The sequence below is a fragment of the Mustela nivalis genome (assembly GCF_964662115.1).
Source record: "Mustela nivalis genome assembly, chromosome: 10".
In the NCBI taxonomy this organism is placed as follows: Eukaryota; Metazoa; Chordata; class Mammalia; order Carnivora; family Mustelidae; genus Mustela; species Mustela nivalis.
In genome coordinates this window covers 98,581,150-98,595,810 of record NC_139029.1, presented here as the reverse complement: position 1 = coordinate 98,595,810, position 14,661 = coordinate 98,581,150, and the positions used below count along the sequence as shown (strand labels likewise).

General features: G+C 47.4%; 1 long non-coding RNA gene across 2 annotated transcripts; it reads right to left on the bottom strand.

Annotated features, from left to right (window-relative positions):
- Positions 1 to 3,677: 3,677 nt before the first annotated feature.
- Positions 3,678 to 9,468, bottom strand: LOC309842411. 2 transcript variants are annotated; one of them, XR_014299635.1, is made up of 5 exons: positions 9,362 to 9,468; positions 8,584 to 8,775; positions 8,022 to 8,225; positions 5,632 to 7,365; positions 3,678 to 5,491 (listed from the first exon to the last, which is right to left on the bottom strand). It is a non-coding gene; the product is annotated as an uncharacterized lncRNA (long non-coding RNA). The 2 variants fall into 2 exon arrangements; XR_014299636.1 differs by having other exon boundaries at positions 3,678 to 5,716.
- Positions 9,469 to 14,661: the final 5,193 nt, after the last annotated feature.

Here is a 14,661-nt window from a genome sequence, read left to right as displayed (position 1 = left end):
AAATCAGAAATTTTATTGGTCAAGTTTACATATTAATATAACTTTATGACAAAGAGCCTCAGAGGTCTTTAAAGTCTGGGATTATAATTCAGGGAGAAGGCTTTGTCAGCACTTCAAGCTGCTCGACTATTCCTGTGGTCATTATATCTGTCATACAAACAGATGCTCACTTTCAACTGAGTTTGGGTGGTGGACAAAGCTAATTTTAGTGTCTCCTTGTCAGCCCGGGTACCACTGATGGTGACATTGTTCTCCAATGATTAATCTTTTCTTTTCTCTATAGTAACTCAAATAATGCTTATCGCCTTTTCAACTCCTACTTGAAGATTGGGCTGCTGATGAAGATGCTATTTCTTGGAAGCAGTCCAAAAAAAGGGAAGTTTTGTACGGTCAGAATATATTCATAAGGAAAGCAAATTTTTGCTCTCACACAAATGTGTATTTTCTTCAAAACCTTGGATAAATAGGTCTGGGAATGAAATGACAGAACTGGATTTCAGAATAACAAAGTCCATAAATTTTCACCTGGATCTAAGATTCTATCGTGCGTTGCGGCAATTTCAGCATCTTCCCTGGAGAAGAATGACAGGAGGAATTGAAACAGGCATAACTTAAGAAAAAGTTGTTCTCTGGGGCACCTGAGTGGCTCAGTGACACACAGTGAAGTGTCCAACTCTGATTTCAGCTCAGGTCTTAATCTCAGAGTTGGAGGATGGAGCCCTCCGTTGGGCTCTGCGCTGAGTGTTGAGCTTGCTTAGGATTCTCTCCTTCTCCCTCTGCCCCACCCTCCAATTTTCATGTGCATGCGTGAGCTCTCAAAGGAAGGAAGAAGGAAGGAAGGAAGGAAGGAAAAAAGGAAGGAAGGAAGGGAAAGGGAAGGGAGAAAGGAAGGGAAAAAGAAAGAAAGAAAGAAAAGGAAAAAGAAAAAAAAAGTTGTCCTCTCGAGGTCTTTCATTTCAGTTACTTCTCTAGCAGAGTCTAGCAAATGAATTAATTTCTCTGCAATCGACCAGTGGGTGTGAGCTGATCCCACTAGGTTGGTATTATTACCTGACACCTACAAGATTAAGTCATTTTTTTAAAAAATCAAGCCATTTTTTATCGGCAATAGCTGCTGTTCCATCTGTTTGACCATCTCCCGTAAGTACATGACAAAACGATTCCAGAGTCATGCAGTTTCTTTTCTGCTGAAGACTGACGAAAATGGCCCATTATCTTTTTGCTTCAGTCTATAATTCTGTTAAAATATAGTTGTACTTACATTCTTAATATACAAACTTGAGAATGTGTGCAAGATGTTTTGCTTGTCATTCCTAAGTCACTTACTATCTTCGCTGTGATTTTTCTATGGTCAATCTAAAGATGGATTTTCTATTCTATAAACTCATCTTCTATCAGTTTTGCCCTTCTCTTGGTAAGACCACCTCTCCCCACTCCCATGCCCTAGCCTTACTCCTTGACAAGCAACTTTCAGTAGTTTAATTCCTGAAAGTCCTCACTTTCTGAAAAGGAAAAACACAACCGTTGCTTCTACTGTTTCCTTTTACTATTTGCACCGATACTTCTGGTCTCCCAACGTGTGGATTTTTTTCTCCCACCGACCAATTCTCCAACACCAGCTGCGTGTCTGTTGATTCCATCTAGTTCAGACGCCATCTGCCTGAAGTCAGGCCTCACAGGGTAAGGGCTCAGCCGCACAACACTGTTCTCTTTTCACACCCCAAGAGCAAGCATGAGACCTCAGGTCAACCACATTTCTGTCTGACGTGACTACAAATCAGGGATTCCTCAACCCCCTCCTCAGGTTTGATAATTTACTGTAATGGCTCACAGAACTCAGGAAAACACTTACGTTTACTGGTTTATTACTTAATAAAGGATATAGATGAATAGCCAGATGAAGAGATACACAGAAAGGTCCAGAAAGGGTCCTGAAAGCAAGAGCTTCTGGTCTCTGGAGTTGTGGTGCACGCCCCTCCCAGCACATGGTTGTATTCATCAACCTGGAAGCTCTCTGAACCTCCTAGCTCGGGGATTTTTATTAAGGCTTCATCACATAGACATGTAACTCAATCTCCAGTCCTCCTTTCTTTGCTGGAGGATGAGGGTAGGGCTGAAATTTCCAAGCGTTTTAGCTGGTCTTGCTGACCCTTCCCCACCCTGAAGCCCACCAAGAGTCACCTTATTAGAACAGCAGATGTTCCCATCACCCAGAAAATTCTAATGGGTATGGGAACTCTGTCAGGAACCAGAATCAAAAGACCAAATATTAGGACAGAAAGTTTTCCTAGCATCTTTATTGCTTAGGAATTTACAAAGGGCTTTAGGAATGCTGATCAGGAGCTGAAGATAAAGGCCAAAATATTTATGTATTTTATTATATCACAATCCTATACAATATCTTGAAGTAGTAGAAATACTAACTTATGGAAGACTTTAGTAAGTCCAAGACTCCTATTGTAAATTCTAAGGGTATTTAAAAAAGAAAAAAAAGTCTTGTGGAATGTAAAGAAAAAATGATAAATATATATATGTAAATATATGTGTGTGTGTGTGTATGTATATATGAATGACAGATTTAAATCCAAGTATATCAACAGTTACATTAAATATAAATGAACTAAACATTGTGATTAAAAGCAAAGATTGCCAGCCAGGATTTTAAAAAACAAAAATATTAAGCTATATGATTCTGTCAGCAGAGTCTACTGGAATATAAGGATAAGAAATGTTAAAAGCAATAAAATAGATTAAGGTTCATCATGGAAATACTAATCAAAAGAAATCTGGCATTATTATATTAATATCAGAAGGATTACCAATATTGCCTTTTCTACATAGCAGGCAACGAGGGGTAAGTATTTTAGTATCCTAGTTCTTTTCATTCAACCTGGAATTCATTGCTTGAAGAAATCTCAAAAATATCTCATCTTTGATCGTTGAAAATTGGTGTCAGTCTATTTAGTTCTTTTAACAAGTATATTGTTTACATTTTTCTCCAAGGACTCAAAACTATGAGAAATTATCTTAAAGCACTCTTATGACGTCTCCACTTTGAAATCTGATATGTGAAAAGAAAATGTGTTTTGTTTACCTCATTTTTTTCTAAAAAAATTTTTTATACATTATTTATATATTATGTCTAGATAGAAGAAGGTTTATTGTGGATGGTGTTGAACATGGTTTGGCTTTTTTCCTTCCTATGAAATGTTGAAGGGACAGAATACTTCCTCAAAAGCCATAACAAGTATTCTTGAAATACCTTTGTCTTAAGTGGAATTAAATAACTGAAAGCTAAATATAGTTCTTAAAGTTTATTTTGTCAGTGTTATGAGTGCTAGTACATCAAGCTATTCTATAATAATCTGAATAATGCTCTATTATTCTTTCTTGTGGTGTTTAACTTTTTGACACTTTGGGTTCATAAATTTCTTCTTACAGTTATCCTTCTAATGCATTCTAACTTACCCTTCATATCAACTGACATTGTTTTTTCTACATATGTAGCTATTTGTTTTTAATAACTGTTTTTGTATGTAAAATTACTTATTAATTCTTGTAGCATTTCAATTTTGTAATAATTGAAATATACTTATATTTGACTTATTATTTATAGAATTATATAATTATAGAATTATATATACAGAGAATTATATGTAGAATAATTATAGGTTTATTTATAGAATTAAAAGATACAAAGTACACAAAGAGATTTAACTCCAAAATACATCTAAAATGATTACCCTCAAGGATGAATATTCTAATATTAACAATAAACTGAATGGCATAACTTATTCACATGACTGACATTTTTTCATGAATTGTATATGATGGAAACTCTCAAGGTCACATGATTATTGGTTGTTACAAACTCATGGATGCCAGATGTAATGCTGGAGCATGGATTTGACACTTTGGCCCTCTTAAGGCTGAGGCTTAATACCAACACTCAAATTGAACTAGTATATACCCTATGCATACTATTCTCCATTTTTGAGGAGGTCTTCTACTAAAAGAGAGCATGAACCAAGAGGAAGGAAAGGTGAGATTCAGGAAACAGAGTTCCATCTTTTTTTTTTTTTTTTAATATTTATTTATTTATTTTAAAGAGAGGGAGCGAGCTGGTGGGAAGGAGCAGAGGGAGAGGGAGAGAAGCACACTTCCAGCTGAGTGTGGAGCCCTACCAAGGCGCAGGGGCTGAATCTCATGACCCTGAGATCATGACCTGAGCTGAAATCAAGAGTCGGGGGCTCAACCAAGCCACCCAGGCATCCCCGGTGCCCCATCTATGGCAATGACAATGAAAGGAGATATTTAGGACGGCAGCTGTGTGTCAGTCCTGAGTGTGGCAGGTTATAAGCATTCAGAGGCAGATCTCCAGGCAGGTGGAACTAGTAGAGAACCTGATGTGTCTGAGTGATTGAGGGCAGTTTTAGATGGTTAGCTGAGAGCCTGGTTGCATTAGTCATGCATACGGACAACCGTATCAGACAAGCTTTATGAGCCTCGGCACGCCATTCCTGCAGCCGAGCCAAGCAGCCAGTCTCCCAGGCTTTGTCTCCTCTGTCACATCCAGGGTTGGATGAAACGCTACGTCCCAGGAAGGGGGTTCTGGCACCCCAAGTTGGCAGCCCAAGAGGGCACTGGATAATGCAACCTGGAAGTGCAAAGGACTAGATTCCCCGGGGGTGAATTTTACCGGATGAGAGACGGGAGACAAGAAGGAGACGTGGAGTACAGTTCTTCTGTAGAGGACACGGGGGGCACACTTTCACCTGTCCGCTCACCTGGGGAAATTACAGGTGCTGATGAACACGCCCGTGCAGCATGCCTGCTCCGTCTGCTGGTGGTTCTCTGCGCTCTAGTGCGCGCTCACACATCACTTTGCCTTGCCTCCTCCCTCTCCTTCCTTCCCCCCTTTTCCCTCATCCTCACTTCCCTGGATTTACATCTCCCGAATCAAGTTGACACACTTTAGTCGGCCTTCGGACTCTACTTTTTAGAGGATCTGGGCTAAGCTGAAAAGAAATAACTAAACAATGAACTTCTATTTAAAAGCTTGAAGTAGGGGCGCCTGGGTGGCTCAGTGGGTTAAGCCGCTGCCTTCCGCTCAGGTCATGATCTCAGGGTCCTGGGATCGAGTCCCGCATCGGGCTCTTTGCTCAGCAGGGAGCTTGCTTCCTCCTCTCTCTCTCTGCCTGCCTCTCTGCCTACTTGTGATCTCTCTGTCAAATAAATAAATAAAATCTTAAAAAAAAAATAAAAGCTTGAAGTAGTTTAAGAAATGACAAATAATAATAGTCGAGGGCATGGCTCAGGCCTTAATAGGGTGCGGTCATAACACTGTAAATACTAAATATCCAACAAACAGAGAGTGAGAGCTGCCTTGGAAGAACGGCTGGGACAGAGATGACTGGTATGAGCGGCAGTGCTGGTTAGAGAGACCTACGTTCTCTTCTTCCATAGTGAGAAGTTAATTAGACTGAAAAATCTGAAAAACAGAATATTAAAAAGAATTAAAAGAAAAAAACTAATAAGTTTGAAGAATGATTGTCTTTGGGGACAGGAGAATAGGAAGTCAAAGACAATTCTTTTTCAAGTCTCCCTGAATTAACCGATTCAGCCACTTACCTCTGTGACTTTGGTCTTCAAAGATACATTTGAAAATGCATCTCAAACACGATGAAGGGCAACAGTGCGGCTTCATTGTTGTCTACTGCAGAATCAGATTAGGGCAAATGTATGTTTGCTTTTATTTTTTATTTTTTATTTATTTACTTGAGAGGCAGAGAGAATGAGCAGGGAGAGGGACAGAGGGAGTGTGACAGAAGGAGAGGGAGAAGCAGGCTCCCTGGGGGGCCCCGACATGGGGCTTGATCCCAAGACCCTGGGATCATGATCTGGGCTAAAGGCAGTTGCTTAACCAACTGAGCCACCCAGATGCCGTGTTTGTTTGCTTTTAAATAAACTTTCAGTTTTCTGAAATAACTACACCATTTTTTATTGGCTCCGGGACTTAGGACTTTCCCCCATGATGCCTCCTCAGAAGTATGGGCCACCTGGGCAGAGCTTCATGGCCAACAGCAATGGGTAGAAAGAGTCTGTGGGGCTCTGTGTCCCTCGGCAGTGATGTTTATGAGTCCGGTGTTGGTGCCGTGTGAGTCAGACCCGATCTGCACCTCTCGCCCTACGGCCACTCAGACACCAGGGGCTGCCCCTGGAGGACAGCTGTGCCCTATACCCTGCAAGTACGGAGCTTCTTGCCAGCTCTGGCAGCCAAGCCAAATCAGAAGCCAAACAAAGGCAGGGGGCAGAGGAGCGTGAAAGCAGTCTTTATATAATGGGAGCATCTCAAAAGCCAGTGAAGTAGCCTCACAGTGTCTCTGGACGTTATAGTTCAGTACCCAGGATGGCATTTCTCAGCTCATGCGCCATGTGAGAGGGAGAGAATCGTGTTAGACTGGGAGGCACCATCCATGCAGGAGGAGAATGAACCCTTGGGAAAACCCCACTAAGTGCCAGGTGCCCCACTGGCTGCTTTAAGCCCTCTCTTTAAGCCCCACAACACCTTTGCAGGGCAAACCTTGTCCCATCATGCGGACGGACCTGAGGCTCAGCGAGGTTAAGAAACTGGCCAAAGGGCACACAGTCCTACGTGGAGAATCAAGGATCCATCTTCTTTCGGAGCCCAGTGTTTCTCCACTAACATTCGCGGGATCCTTACAGAAAGAAGCCCATGGTGGGCGGCTGCCAGAGCTGGGGAACTAGCCCCCAGGGTGGAGGTTCCTAAGGAAAGCACTGCAGAATCTGCTGTCAGATCACTTGACAGTGGCCGACACCTAGGAATCTTTGGCAAATGGCTTTCACCATCCTGTCATCATTGGAGGGCATGGTGATGATGCGCGGCTTGACAGCTGATGGAAACCTGCACAGTCTATCTTTGATTTGCACTTAATGTTACCCTGAGAAGCAGATGTTATAAATCTGCCTGTTTTTGAGATGAACAAACACAGATCTTTTTTCCAGGAACCTTCCTTTCCGTGAGCTACCTTGGGAGCCCCAGGAGGTGGGGCCAGTGCCCTCTGAGGGCTGGCATGGGAGGGCATGGAGCAGGCTCCCTGGCCCGGGAAGCGGGGGGCCCTGCCAAACCTTTGTGGGTGTGAGTGAGGCAAGGGAGGAAGAAGCCAGGCTGAGTGGATTACTGAGCATTTGAACTCAGCCTCAGAACAGCAAATATTGATTCAAGAAGCTGCCCAAAGAAGCTGACATTTTTATAGTCAACAAATAAAACCGAGCCCCTCCCAGCGCCCCTTCATCAAAGGCTCTTTTTCTCTGCAGCTGCCAGGGGACATTTGTCATCTGCGCCTGGGAAGAGGAGGAAGAGCTGGTGGGAAATGTCCACAGGGGCCTGGCCGGTGTCAGCACTTCACCTTTAGAGAGACCCAAGAGCCCCCAGTCCCCAGGGGGGGGGACCTTGGGGAGCCAGGCTGCCAGCCCAACAGGTGCCAGGGTCCCCTGGGGCAGAGTGGAGCCTGGCACCTGAGTCCCCAAAGACAACAGACACGCCTCCCACACAGCTTCCTCCTGCGGTGGCTCTTGGGCTGTTTACCACGGCCCAGTGCCCCTCATTCATGAACTAGGAACCTGAGGCCCAGGGAGGTAAATGGCCCTCCAAGGTAAACAGCAAGAGAACAGTAAGGTCTGCCCAGCTCCTTGGTTTCAAGGCCTAGGTGAGGGTCAGCTCTCGCTAAGCTGAAAATTTGAGGTAACCACACCTGGCCAACAACTGGCCCTGCCACCCTCCCCCGGGCCCCCAGCTTTGCCTCTGTGACCCAAAGCCTGGCCTTGGTGCCCCAGCCTCCAGACTTCGCTCAGACAGCTCCCCTATCTGGAATCCCTCCCTCCCTGAAACCCTTTTGGGACATGGCTCATCATTCACACCTTGCTCACTTGTTACCTTTGCAGGAAATCTTCCCAACGCCCTCCGCATGAACCCACCCTCCCCATGCCTGCACCAGCACCTTTCAGCAGGCAGAGTCCCTACTTCTCTCCGCACTCCTGACGCTCAGGCTGCTTCCGGTCTGGCCCCCCTGTGGCTGTTGCACCTCGGGTGGGTCCTCCCTTGGGTGTTTGTCTCTCCGTCCTTCCAAGCCTGGACTCCATTACGGGCAGGAGCTTTGTCTGATCCACTCCCCTCTACACTCCCGAAGAGCTTCGACAAGTGCCTGGCATGGGACAGGTGCTCAATCAGCGCCCGCAGGATTGAATTAGGAGAGTCTAAGATGCACAACAAAGAAACCAGAGAAGGGAATCCCACTGCCTCTGGGCCAGGGCAGGAAGGTAACTGTGCCCCAGGCAGGCCCACCTCAGGTGGGAGGCTTCTGCCCTTCATGGCTTTACTTGCCCATTCTCATCCTCCTCTCCATCACCTAGGCCTGAGCTGATTTTCCGGGTCAGGCCTCATTGGCTGCTAGGAAGGCCAAAGCTGCAGAAGAGCATGCAACCTTGCACTCTGTCTGCAGTTTCTGGAGCATTCCAGGGCGTGGGGCCAGGGGAACCCAAGAGGTCTTTCCATCTGCTCACCAGTCTGTGGGCAGCCTCTGTGAGCGGCGGCTCTAGGGTCTGTGGCTTTGGACTCAGTGCAGTCAAGGACAGTTCTTCGCAGGACCGGTCCCAGGCAGAGCTGCAGGGCAAGCTGTGGAGCTCCTCCCAGCTGCTCACCAAGGATTTCCGCCTTCTGGGCACATTCCTAGGAGTCCAGGCACCGTCCTAGGCCTAAGATTGGGTGTGAGCCAGGAGCTAGTTCAGGGCAGAAGTGGCACAGACCCCTTCTGAGATGGATATGCAAGCGGTCTATTTCATACTTGCATGAGACCCAGGAGGACTCTCTTTTCTCCCAAGGGGGCAGTTCTGCGCCCTGAGGCCATCTGGGCACCAGGAGCGGGGTGGCTGTGCCTCCCTCCACACAAGGCTCCATACCTGGGTGTGTCCAAGGCAACTGCCCCACATGTCACCATCTCTTAAGAAGGGGGATGGGGAAGAGGGCATGCAGACCTGCAGCTGGGCTTTAGGAAGGGACCCAGAGGTGCTTTCTTTCACATCGGCTGGCTTAAACTCGGCCATATGGCCATGCCTACTGCAAAGGGCCATGGGAATTGTAGTTTTGGGTCAGCAGCCGTGGGCCCTGCTTAAATTCTGCAAAGTTCATTATTGAAGTGGAAAAGGTAATACGGACCCTGGGATCCTCACTCACCATCTGGCTCTACCAGTGCCTGGGGGCTCCTGGACAGGTCCTGACTGCCCACAGCCCGACCGCCAGCCGGCTGGACCTGGGGGCCTTTCCTCTCCACTCACCACCTACCTTCCAGCTCTGAATGACCCTGGGCAAAACGTGTCTCTTCCCAGGGCATCCTTTTCTTCATCTGTAAAAGACGAGATTTCGACCAGTGATCACTGGGGTTCCTTCCAGCACTGACACTTGGCAGCTGTGGTTATGGGCAAGTTCATGAACCCCTTTGGGTTTCAATTTCCTCATCTAGAAAAGGGAGATAAATATAGTTCTCACCTCAGAGGGTTGTTGTGAAATCATCTAGGGTGATACCTGACATATAAGAAACAACTGATAAGCGTTTGCTCTCTGAGTTCTGTTTGTCAGTTCCTTAGGAAGAATCTGGTGAACCTATTCATGCAAGCACAAGTATTTGCCACAAGTCCTGTCATTGTCCTCTCTTCATCTCTCTGAGGTTGAGGCTGCTGTCTGGAGCGCTGTATGTGTTTGAAAATGAATTCTAGATCCTGTGGCTGGCAAGCGGTGGGGATATTTGGGGACGGGCGGTGGGCTACAGGACTGCCTTACAGAAGACCCTGCTCCCTGCCTCTGTATGTTCCTGCTGGAGCCGTGGGGCGGGTCTCTCCAGCCAGACTTCTTCTGCAGCCTGGTTGGACACTTGGGGTGAGCTGGGGGCAGCCAGCACACCTGGGGACTGAACTAGGCCAGCAAACCCGGAGGACGCCAAGTCAGTTCCGAGGGAGCTGCCCTCCCTGGGTTCCACAGGAGTCTGCCTGCACCTCGGGCTCCAGGCTGCAGGACGACTTCCCACTTGGCAACTAATGGACCTGGGAGAGCTCAGGCACCTGCTTTCCACTCTTGCAGACCAATGCCGTGCATCACCTTGGTGACAGAAGGAGAAGGGGGGGATGGGGAGGCCGGAGAGTGCCATCTGCCAGCTTAGCCCTGCGGGGGAGGCCCGCTGCTGGGACTCAGGCAGGCCTCGAGGTGGGGACTGTGACCCCAGCTGTCCTCAGGAGTCCCTGTTGAGCTGTGTGCGGCACTCCCACACAAGGCAGAGGCACGGCAGCTGGAGACCCGGATTTCTAGTGTCCTGGTTCCTGGACATACGGTGTCATCTAATTCGGGATTGTACAGTATGGTTACCGGACAGGAGTCTGATGGGGAAGCAGTATGTAACCGGAAGGGGCGAGGAAGGCCTATACTTGCCACATATCTACCCTGTGCCCTGTCACAGGCCCTGAAACGCCAGAATCGTGATGAAACCGGTCAGTCTACTAAGAAGGCCCCTGTCTCCGCAGTCTTTGATTGCAGCCATTTGATAGATGAGGAGCCTGACTCTCTGGAAGGTGAAAGGACTTCCAGAGCTCACAGAACTTGGAATCCAGGGCTCTGCCCTCCAGGCACTGGGTTTATCCCTCCATCCTGCAGGCCGGACAGCGAAGGTCTGTTCCTCAAACCAGCCCTTGAGGCCACGGCCCAGGTGCCGACACAGCTCAGGGCAAGGGTCACTGAAGAATGATAACTACTAATTATTAAACATTTAACTTTTTCTGTCACTGATCTCAGGTGATCAAACAGCACCCCTGGGCCAGGGCCAGGGCCAGGTGCTGGGGGTTAAGATAGCGGCAAGCCAGGGACTCTGCCCTCCAGGACTCAAAAAACTGCTGTGTGATGGTGTCTACAGAGAGCCCCATGACGAGCTGGTTGTGTCTTCACGGGCAGCCTGGGGTAAACAGCAGTAATAATAATAGACCTATTCCATGGGAAGAACACGTGTTGAGCTAAACCGGTGGCCTTTCCTTTCGCCCCTTCTGTGTCTGCTGCCAACCTCCAGCTTCAGCCCGGGGCCATCCGTTGCTTCTGGAAGGATTAGGATGGTCACCCCAGGAATACAAAGAGGAGAACATCATTAAGCAGGCTTTCTTTTCTTTCCTCTTTTTTTTTTTTTTTAATCATATGGTTCATTTTATTTGAAATATTTAGGGAAGGTAAGTCTATAGGGACAGAAAGCACATTGGTGGTTGCCAGGGGCTGGGGCAGGGGAGAATGAGGAGTGATGGCTCCATAGGTATGGGGTTTCCTTTTAGGATGGAGAATATGTTTTGAAACTTGGTAGAGGTGGTAATCTACTAAAAGCCTCTGAATTTTACATCTTTAAATGGCTAACTTTATGTTATGTGAATGTCGCCTCAGTAAATAAATTTAAAAAAGAACATTATACAGGTTCTTCAAGGCCCTTTCAGAGGTAGACGTTGTGAAAAGGCCTCATATTTGTTCCCAAAACCCAGGAGTCCTGAGAGGAAAAAAATGTTTTTTTCTTTTTTTCTTTTTTTTTTTTTTCCTTTTTGCAAATCCGAGTTTGATCCCAGGCTCTTACTCAAGTATTTCCTGGGAAGCCATTTCACGCCACACATACTGTTGTAGACACTGAGACAGTTGTTGACCATATCCGGAGGGAGTGGAGGGCTGGAGAAAGAATTAGTCAGGCCCCAGGAGGTGTTGGCATGCCCTACCTCGTGGGTTAGGTGGCGAACAAGTCAGGTTGAGTGGGGGTGTATGGAAGGTGGAGGCTGGGTCCAGTGGGGCCTCCGAGTTCAGGTCATGTGGGGAGTCGGCCCTGCCCGAGCACCTACAGGCTCCTTGGCTGGTGCTGCCCAGGGAGCAGGCCTGCACACTATCTGTGCCCGGAGCTGTGCAGGGCCCCTGGACGGTCTGCTGAGTCCTGGACCATCACGTGAGAAGTACCTGTCCTCAGCACTAGGCCTCAGAGCCTGCGCGGCAACCCCTTGTCTTGTGACCCAGGTCTCCTTCACAAAGTGCTGATCTCCCCGAGCCCCAGCTTTCTCAGCTTGTGAAATGCAGGTAAGACCGTGCTTTGCCTGGAATGTCCTGTGTTCTCCTCTGTACTGACTCACAGGTTACTGGAAGGGCAAGTCTTGGGTCAAAGGGCTTCAGCACTGTTAACACTGGCTCTACGTGTGGCCAGATGGTTTTGCGGAGAGGTTGTACTGATGGAAATGTCCTCCAACAGTGGGCAAAAGCCCTCTTCAACACGGAGGGATGGCCTTTCCTGACGTTTCCCATTTGGTGGGTAAAAAAAAATAAGCACCTCCCTGGGGAGATTAAGCATGGTGTGCTGGTTCAAGTACAGAGGGTGGGAGCCGATTGCTGGGTGTGGTTACAGCCCTGCCCCCTACAGGCGCTGTGACCTTGGGCCTGCTCCTTGGCCTCAGCTTTCTTCATCTGTACAGCTGTAGGATGGGGAGACATCACGGAATTTTTGCAAGGCTTAAATACGGTATCACAGGCTATTCGAAACCCGGTACGTGTTTAATAAATGTATTCTTTCCATTTCTTTGGCTAATAGTAAAGTTGAAATATCTTTTGCATTTCTTGTCTTTCTTCTCCAACAAATAAGATGTTTGTCTTTTGCCCATTCTTCAGTCAAAACACCGGACCTCTTCTTACTGATCTTTGAGTAAGTCTTTATCTGTTCATTATATTAACACAGGATCTTCTAATTTTTCATACTAGGTCACATGGGAGTCACCTGGGAGCTTCTAAAACTTCAACCAACCTGTGAGTGAGGTCTGGGCTTCAGAACTGTTGGCAACCCGATCCTACTCTGTCTCCCGGGTTTGGACACAGTGGCCGATTTTAGTACCATTGCTTGCTTGATGGTTTTGTTTATGTGTGGCTTCAGGTTCTAGAGTTAAAGTGTTTATGTGCATAGTTGCATTTATCTTTCTTTTCATTTATGATTTCATTAGTATCCTTTATGCTTAAGAAGCTCTTTCCCCCTCAACTAGTCACATATCTCTTCTGGTTTCCTGTGGTAGCCTCACCTCTCACTTCCTGTGTGGTCTCGGCAAGTCGCTGAATCCATCTGGGCTTCTGGTTCCCCAAAATGAGGGGGTTGAGCTAAATCAGACTTTTCCAAAGTCTTCTGAGCTGCTTTGTGGAAATATGGCTCCCTGGCCAAAGAAGGTTGGAAAACGCCCATTTTTTTGTCAAATATTCTGAGAAACAGTACAGTAAAGCCAAGTGACTCAGCAGCTCCACTCCTGGGTCTAAGCCAGAGAGAACTGAAAACACACGTCCCCACACAACGGGTCCCGGAGTGCTCGTGGCAGCATTGTTCCTGTCAGTCAAGAGGTGGGTCCATGAACCGATGAGCGGATAAACAAGGTATCCAGACATCCACACCAAGGAATGTTATTCTGTTGTAAAAAGGAATGGCGTCCTGGTTCGTGCTAAACACAAGCCTGAAGACCATCATGCTAAATGAAAGAAACTGGCCATGAAAGAGCACACACCATCATTCCATTGCACCCAATGCACAGATTGGGCAAATCTACGGAGACAGAGGGTGAATTAGAGGTTGCCCGGAGCATCGGGAGCCGGTGGGGAGTGAGGAATGGTGGCTGACGGGGACAGGGTTTGGATCTGGGGTAATAAGAATGTTCTAAAATTAGATTGTCTTGATGGTGTACAACTTCGTGAATGCACTAAAGGCCACTGAACCGTACAGTTTAAAGGGGTGAACTTTATGGCATGGGAATTATATTTCATAAAGCTGTTTAAAGGAAGAAAAGAAAAGAAAGGTCAGGACATTGGAAGAGCTGGGTTACCTCTCAGCTTCGTGCTCGCCTAAGCCCTGGACCTGGAGCAAAGCCTGTAAAATTTTCGTCTTCGAGTCTTACTTAGTTCTCTCATCTGCATGACACAGCCCGTAGCATGACTGCACCGTCATGAAGGAGTGAAGGGTCACTTCCACGTCCGCTCCTTGCAGCCCATCCAAGAAGAGGCTAAGGTGACAGAAATGAAATAGGAGTCCTTCCAAGCGTGCTTGACTTGGTTCTCACCACGCCAAGCGGGGGTGTCTGAGTTCCTGGTCCAGCCAGGGTCATGGGCTGCTGAGACTTTTGGGTCAGGGTGGTCCAAGAGCAGGCTTTGGGACTTGGAAGGGACTATGCAGATGTGAGCTGTCTGCTAGCTAGTGACCACAGCAGAGGGGTGGCCTGGGGGGAGTCACACCTACACCCACTTCCTCTGAGGCTAGACCAGCTTTTCTGTTTCAACCCATGACCCCTGGTCAGCCTCTGTACTGCTTCGAGCTTTGTGTTCCTTCTTATCTAAATGGAAGTCTGGTCCTTAGCTCAGGGAAGCAGGTGGCCACAGAGGACAATAGCAGCCCCTTTACCAAGTGTCTGCTAGGTGGCCCGCACACCACAGGACTCCGAGCCTTGTTTAAAAAAGCCGTGAGTTAGGTGTGGTCCCTCCCCAACCCAGAGGAGCCCGCTGAGGCTCACCAGCCGGTTTATGGCCTCTCTCTTTTCCACTTAACTTTATGCCTGCTGTTTAACAGT